The sequence below is a fragment of the Ailuropoda melanoleuca genome, unplaced genomic scaffold (genome assembly GCF_002007445.2).
Source record: "Ailuropoda melanoleuca isolate Jingjing unplaced genomic scaffold, ASM200744v2 unplaced-scaffold2139, whole genome shotgun sequence".
In the NCBI taxonomy this organism is placed as follows: Eukaryota; Metazoa; Chordata; class Mammalia; order Carnivora; family Ursidae; genus Ailuropoda; species Ailuropoda melanoleuca.
Window position 1 is genome coordinate 25,716 of NW_023190937.1, and position 8,371 is coordinate 34,086.

Consider the following 8,371-nt stretch of genomic DNA (forward strand, 5'->3'; position numbering starts at 1 on the left):
TTTTTTTTTTTAGTATCATCTTAACATTTTTGCTGTGCTAACAGGAGATGTGTGCTTAGTTAACCTTTTTTTAATGTTTTTTTATTACATTATGTTAGTCACCATACAGTACATCTCAGGTTTCTGATGCAAGATTCGATGATTCATTAGTATAAAGAATATACATGAGGAACTTGTAACACAAAAGTCAGAAGACAAAGAAAACTTCATTATGAATTAAAAGATTTGAGCAGATGTTTTACAGAAGCTATACCAGTGGCCAATGAGCACATGAACATATGTTTAATATCTCTAGTTATAAGGGAAATATAAATTAAAATCACAACAAGGGGGAGCCTGGGTGGCTCAGTCATTGGGCGTCTGCTTTCGGCTCAGGGTGTGATCCCAGGACCCTGGGATCGAGCCCCGCATCAGGCTCCATTCTCCCATGGGATCCTGCTTCATCCTCTCCCAAACACCCTGCTTGTGTTAGCTCTCTCACTGGCTGTCTCTCTCTGAATAATAAATAAATAAAATCTTTTAAAAATCACAAAAAATAATATTTTTATTATATTATGTTATTCACCATACAGTACATCCCTGGTTTTTTATGTAAAGTTCCAAGCTTCATTAGTTGCGTATAACACCCAGTGCACCATGCAATATGTGCCCTCCTTACTACCCATCACTGGTCTATCCCATTCCCCCACACGCTCCCCTCTGAAGCCCTCAGTTTGTTTCTCAGAGTCCATAGTCTCTCATGCTTCATTCCCCCTTCTGATTAACCCCCCTTTCTTTATCCTTTCTTCTCCTACTGATCTTCCTAGTTCTTATATTCCATAGATGAGAGAAACCATATGATAATTCTCTTTCTCTGCTTGACTTATTTCACTTAGCATTATCTCTTCCAGTGCCGTCCATGTTGCAGCAAATGGTGAGAATTCACTCTTTTTGATAGCTGAGTAATATTCCATTGTATATATGGACCACATCTTCTTAATCCAGTCATCTGTTGAAGGGCATCTTGGCTCCTTCCATGATTTAGCTATTGTGGACAAGTCTGCTATGAACATTGGGGTGCATATGGCCCTTCTCTTCACTACATCTGTATCTTTGAGGTAAATACACAGTATTGCAATGCTGGATCATAGGGTAGCTCAATTTTTAACTTTTTTAAGGGACCTCCACACTGTTTTCCAGAGTGGATGTACCAAATTGCATTCCCACCAACAATGTAGGAGGGATCCCTTTTCTCCACATCCTCTCCAACAATTGTTGTTTCTTGCCTTGTCAATTTTTTCCATTTTAACTGGCGTACGGTGGTATCTTAGTGTGGTTTTGATTTGAAATTCCCTGATGGCTAATGATTTTGAACATTTTTTCATGTGTCTGTTAGCCATTTGTATGCCTTCATTGGAAAAGTGTCTGTTCAGATCTTCTGCCCATTTTAGGATTTATTGTTACACATGTATTGAGTTTGAGAAGTTCTTTGTAGTTCTTGGATACCAATCTTTTAACTGTAGTATCATTTGCAAATATATTCTCCCATTCCATGGGCTTCCTCTTAGTTTTTTTGACTGTGTCCTTGGCTGTGCAGAAGCTTTTTATCTTGATGAAGTCCCACAAGTTCATTTTATCTCTTGTTTCTCTTGCCATTGGAGATGTGTCATGAAAAAGTTTGCTGTGGCTGATGTCATAGAGGTTGCTGCCTATGCTCTCCTCTAGGATTTTGATGGATTCATGTCTCACATCAAGGTCTTTCATCCATTTGGAGTTTATCTTTGTGTATGGTGTGAGAGAGTGGTCAAGTTTCATTCTTTTGCACATAGCTGCCCAATTTTCCCAAGTCCATTTACTGAAGAGACTGTCTTTTTTCCACTGGAAGTTTTATCCTGCTTTGTCAAAGATTAGTTGCCCAAAGAGCCAAGGGTCCATAGCTGGGTTCTCTTTTCTGTTCCATTGGTCTATGTGTCAGTTTTTGTGCCAGTACCATGCTGTCTTTGTGATCACAGCTTTGTAGTACAGCTTGCAATGTGGCATTGTGATGCCCCCAGCTTTGTTTTTCCTTTTCAACAATTCCTTGGCGATTTGGGGCCTTTTCTGGTTCCACACAAATTTAAGGACTATTTGTTCCAGTTCTTTGAAAAATGTCATTGGTATTTTGATTGGGATAGCATTGAAAGTGTAGATTGCACTGGGTAGCATGGGCAATTTAACTAAGTTAATTCCTCTGATCCATGAGCATGGAATATTTTTCCATCTTTTTTTTATCTCTTCAATGTCTTTCAAGAGTGATTTGGGGGCGCCTGGGTGGCACAGCGGTTAAGCGTCTGCCTTCGGCTCAGGGCGTGATCCCGGCGTTATGGGATCGAGCCCCACATCAGGCTCCTCCACTATGAGCCTGCTTCTTCCTCTCCCACTCCCCCTGCTTGTGTTCCTTCTCTCGCTGGCTGTCTCTATCTCTGTCAAATAAATAAATAAAATCTTTAAAAAAAAAAAGAGTGATTTGTAGTTTCTAGAATATAGCTTCTAATGTCTCTAGTTAAGTTAATTCCAAGATAGCCTATGATTTTTGGTGCTATTGTATATTTAAAATTGCTAGCATATAAGGAATCATCCTCTTTCATTTGTCTTGTAAAATAATATAATGGATGTTGATTTCTGTATATTTTTAATCATATTTGCTATGTTTTCTCTTGGAACATAAGGATATTGTGTACATGTGGTCATTTTGTCATTTTTGGATGACTGTCAGATTTAATGTTTGAATATCATGTCTTATTGTGTGGACACAAAAATCCAAAGGGATTGAAATCAGTCAGTGGCTCCAGCCTTTTGCAGAGGGAGAGCTGAATTTGTTTCTGGTGCTAATAAAACACGGAACAGAAGCAACCGGCCCACTGTAAAGTTCAGGGTTTACTTCCTGCAAGAAGTGCCAGAGATCCAGAAAATTCTCAGGAGGCCTCTCGAAAGTGATATCAAGAGACAAATATCCAGTCAATGAGGCTACAAAGCCAAGCTCAATGTCCAGCTGTCTGATTTATGAAAAGGTCAATGGGTTACCATTTGGTATTGTATAAAATAATAGACACTGTTATCTAAATTCTCTCCAAAATTATAGTACATCAGAAATTAAAACACACGAGAATGACTGTGATTGCCAATCCCAAAGCTATCACACCTATTTCCTTCTGACCCAATCACTGAGGCCACGAGGGAGCTAACTGGTCCAACCCTATGCCAGAGTGTCATCTAACGTGTGCTCTGAGAAACACCTGTTACAGATAGTAGTGGTACTTAAATGGTTTCTTTAGGACATCCGCTCTCTGTACAATTCCTAATCTGTTTCCTGAGGGGACATTTCTCTTGTGGCAGGGACCTTCAACCTTGATCAGAATTTCCCTCTTTAAGCCATGTTGTTAAGAAAGCACATTAGGTCAGGCATCTCCTTCTGGATGGAGAGGAATTTACCTCAGGAAGGTGCACAGCTATGAGCTAAGTTAGTCTCTCTGTAGAGAAGATTAAGACAAGAATGTCTTCTCTCCGATGTAATCGACAGAAAAATGCACTCTGATGACAGGTCCCTGGAGTTGAGCCAGTTAGAATATACCTGACCCCAGTCGCCTTCTGCCAGATCCACAAGTACTGGAAAATGAAATCACGATTTTCTTTAGGTTGGTCTCAATGCTGACTGAGCCCTCTATCCTTCCTGCAATGGTTTTGATATCAAGAACATGAGAAACCAACCCTTGCTCTCACCGTGCAGTTGTGCTCATCAAGATTTCCCTCAGGGGTTGGCTTTATTTTACCTCTAACATTACCCTGTCCCTGAGCCAAGAAGTCTCACACTAACAGGAACCCTGTGACAAGGCTGGTGAAGGGGAGAAGCTACCTGGTCTTGAGAGCCAAATCCAAACCACCTGGTATGGTATGTGAATTATTCCATTCCTGAGGAAGATGGGAAAATGTCAAATGAACTCTAATGGATTGAAGAGGAATCTAGATACTTGGTAGTAACTGGGATGGGAAGAAGGGTGGAGGAGAAGGATCACAGCAGGGATTCCAGCACATTCAGCTTCCTCCCCTGGTGCTTGTGGCCACTAGGGGACACCATGGATATGGATTTAGGGAAGGTCATGAACTTGCTTTACCCTGACCTGTAGAATTCCCAAGAGCTGATTCCTCCTGAGTGCTGCAGAAGAGGACCACGTGTGAGGGATGATCCAAATCTATTCTGTCTCAATAAGTTCTTACTTGGAAGTCCAACACCTCCATCCTCAGACTCAGAGCCCTGTGAGGAAGGGGCCCAAAAGAGGCATGAGAACCCATGCTAGTGAGGAGGAGAGGAAGGCTGTGAGACATGTGAACAACTCCAGCCCTGTTTTTGGTGTCTATGGAAGAAACAGTGAATCTCCCCTAATTCCAGCCTTTCATGGCCCTGTTCTCACCTCGACCCACACGGCACAAAGGTAAGTTCTGGGATTATTTGTCAACTGCATGGGGATACTCACAGTAGGAACTAAGGGGCATTCCAAGTCTGGCTCCATTTCCTGGGCACTAACATGAGCTGTGTCCTAGAAAATTCATGTCAACACATTTTAAACATTCAGCTATGTTCTGCTGCCCTGGGATGGAAAAGTATCTAGAATGCAGGGCAGGTAAGAAGGAATGAAGAAAGGTAGATGCAGGAGCACATTTGCCAAGAGGCCTTTCCATTTTCTGGGGCAAGGGCAGGGGATAAGTTAGGTCTTGGGGAGCCAGGACCAGGGAAGGGGTCTCAGAAGTCAGTGTTCTTGGGGTGTCTCCACCAGGGCCTGGGCTCAGGTCCTTCTCAGCTTCCTTACTCAGAGCATTCTTGAAGTTCTGTGGAAGGAACCAAAGGGACATCTAGGCTGATCATTTGTCTCCTTTCCCTCAGTTTCCTTAAGGCCCCAGGACTGAACTCAGCATTGTGAGTTCTTCCTTTTTCAGGCCGTGGGCTCAGTCTAACCTAACTCAGCCTCTCTTGTTCTCCAAGACTCTGGGAAAGACTGTCAGTAGCTCCTATGCTGGAAGAAGCATGATATTGGAGAGTCATAATGAAATCTCCTGGTACCAACAGCACCCAGGAATGGCTTTGAAAATGCTGGTTTATTATACCAATACTGGGCCCTCAGGTGTGCCTGATTGCTTTTCTGGCTCCAAGTCTGGCAAGACAGCCTCCCTGACCATCCCCAGAAGCCAAGCTAAAAGTGAAGCTGATTATCACTGCTGGTAGTATTAATTTCCAAAGTTATGGGAAAGTGAGACCAAAACTTGCCCTGCATTCACAGGCTCCCCCCTTGCTCTGCAGATGCTTCCCAGTGATGTACAGAGGGGGCTTCATGAGGGATGGTCCTAAAAATCAGTTCTTTATCTCCTCTGCTTGATCACCAGAACATCCTAGGGCAACACTGCATCTGATGAGTACAATGATGGCTTCCTCTTTGCCTTTGTGCTCTCATCCCAGAATGGGACGCTTCCCAACTTTTCAATTCAGCCACATAGAAATGAGGAGACTGTCCCCGTTAGCCAGAGCTCTTTCGAAAATGGGTCCTTTTCTTCTAGATTGGAAGAGAAAGCTGTTGGATGTGTCCCTCTTTCCTCAGGAAAGCCAAAGCATCCGTTTTCCTGATGAGCAACCAATATCTAGCTGGAGTTTCAGTTAGAATGGATCGCTAGTTATATAAACCTAAATAAATTTATTAAAAGATTTAACAGCAAATCTATGGAGTCCTTGAACAACTAAATAAAGCCAGGCCTGGGTATCAGAAGACCCCGGGGGCGACCAACTCTAGTCACGTTGCCAGAAGTTTCCCAGTTTAGCACTGGAAGTGCCATGTCCTCTCAACAAACTCATTCCCTGTTGGGGAATCAGGAAAGATGGTCACTGAGGGTGACGTTTTTGTGTCAACCTGCATGGGGTGCAAAGATGAAATATTATTTCTGGTTGTCCCTGTGAGGGTGTTCCTGGCTGAGATTAGATTTGAATTTGTGGGTTCAATACAGTAGATTGTTGTACTTAAGATGTGTGTGCCTGACCCAATGCATGAGGGCTTGAGGGGAACAAAGACCATAGATGGAGGAATTCACCTCACTTCTAATATCTCTGGTTGAGCTGGGAATCTTATCTCACCTTCTTCTCCCGATGGGCTGGAAGGCCTGGATCCGCTGGCTTCCCTGGTTCTCAGGCTTCGGGACGTACGTGAATTATGCCACTGACTATACTGGTTCTGGAGGTGGGAGATGGCAGCTCAAGAACTTCCCTGTCTCAATAATCATGTAAGTCCATCCTGATTAGATACAATTTCACAAGTATACAAATACATTTTAAATGTATATAATAAATACACAGACATATACACACATATACACACACAAAACACAATGCATACAGTTCTGTTTCTCTGGATAGCCCTCAGCCACTTGAGAGCTCAATCTTTCCATAATGTTCTCACCATCAATTATTTTCAAAAATCTTCTCACCACATATGTTCTTCCTTTCCCCAGTAAACAGGCAGCACTATCGTTGTTGAATTGTTGAATTATTAAGGCCAGAAGAGTGTCATATATGGAATCCCTCAGCATCTTTGTCAGCACAGTGGGAACAGAGTCTGTGCTACTGAACACAGAGTAGTGTCCTGAGTCATGGCTCCCTGTCTATGAGAGCCTGGTCAGAGGCTGCACCTGCTGTACGGTGTGGTTCTTCATGGAGACAAACAAGTTGGCAGAGGGACCATTGTCTGGTTGGGATCTAGGGCCCTAGTGTAAGCCATGCTCCCTGACTGTCATGGCATCAGTGAGATCTTTACAAAGTATCCACATGTGCATGGGAGGGCAGGGAGCACCCACTGCCACATGGACTCTATCTCCTCTTAGATGGGACCACAGTGTCCTTCTGAGAAATTTGTCTCTATTTTCATAATAGGGAAATTACCAGGAAAATCAAGGCTAATGTGGAATTAACAGGATCACCCAACATGAGATCTGTGGAGCTCCCATAGCCCTTCTGTCTCGTATGCTGTGCCTCAAACTGCCTCAAACTGCAAGAACAGTCTCCTATGTCTTCTCAAATAATTCAACAGTACCTATTGCAAAACCTTCTTTTTAATGATGAGAAAATAAACACTTTTGATGGAGTGATTTGAAATGTTTTAGAAGTCCCTGAGGCCAACTAATTCACCCGTGCTTTTATTATAATACATGGGAAGGGAATCAGCACGTGAATGAGTAAGCATTCATGTGTCCATTGATTTTTTGGGTCAGGTACCATACATGTGATCTGGATATTTTCCCTCTTTCTCTCTCTATCCTTTAAGTTGCTATTGTTTAAGGAATCTCTATACTTAATATACCCTGAGTGATACAACCTAGATATTGATTTTTGTGATTTTAAAAATTTTACATGCTTTAGCTGTATTGTGCATTCATCATATTATGTGCAAGTGTTAAATTTGCCTCCTTTTGTGGTAATCAAGCTTATTATTTCTGTTATGTGTATTTGTGTGGGCAGAATACTCAAAAACATTTGACATGAAACCCTTAGTCCTCTATTATGGAGGCTCTGATGGTGCTGCTAGTACTCACAGAGTCATGAAAGAGGTGCATGACATCTCCTCGGGAAGAGCAGTGTCGGTTTTCTGCAGGAAGCATGTGGACAGAAGAATGTTCACAGGCGGCCTCTTTGCTGTGATCCCAAGAGACAGTTATCCAAATTAAGGGGCTGCAAGTCTAGTTTCAGATGCATCCCTGATTCTGACAAGGTCACGATCTAGTTACTATATTATTCTTATCCCAAAAGTAGACATAATTTCCTAAAGAAAGGTCTAAATAGTTTAGTAGTTGAATGTTTAAAGCACATAAACAATCTCAATTCCCAAATGATTCTTGTTTCCCAGAACACTTTTCCTTGCCCCCATCCCAGGGACCACCACTCTGTTCTTCCCATGCTCTGGGCCAGGGACACACTGTTCAGAAGCTCTTGAAGCCACTGTCTTGTGGTATGAATAGTTACATGAAAAGAGTGTCGTCAGAGCATCTCTGTTCCACAAAACTCCTGGAAAGGAGCCATGAGTCCTGAACAGTTTTTCTCCAAACCCACCTGCTTCTAGGAAAGCACACTAGGTCAAACATCTCTGTGGATGAAGAGATGTTGCTTAGGAATGACCTAGCTGTGAGGTCAGGTCACAAATGTGCACCGAGAGGCAGAGAGAAAACATCCTGTGTTTCCTGGGCACACAGACTAGCCCTGTGAGATGTCCCTGGAGCAGGACCCCTGTGGCCAATCTTGACTCCCGTCCCCTTCTCCCAGAGGCTCAGACCCTGGAATCTTTTCTCTGGATTTCAATGAGGTATTTGTCTACTCTACTCAGAT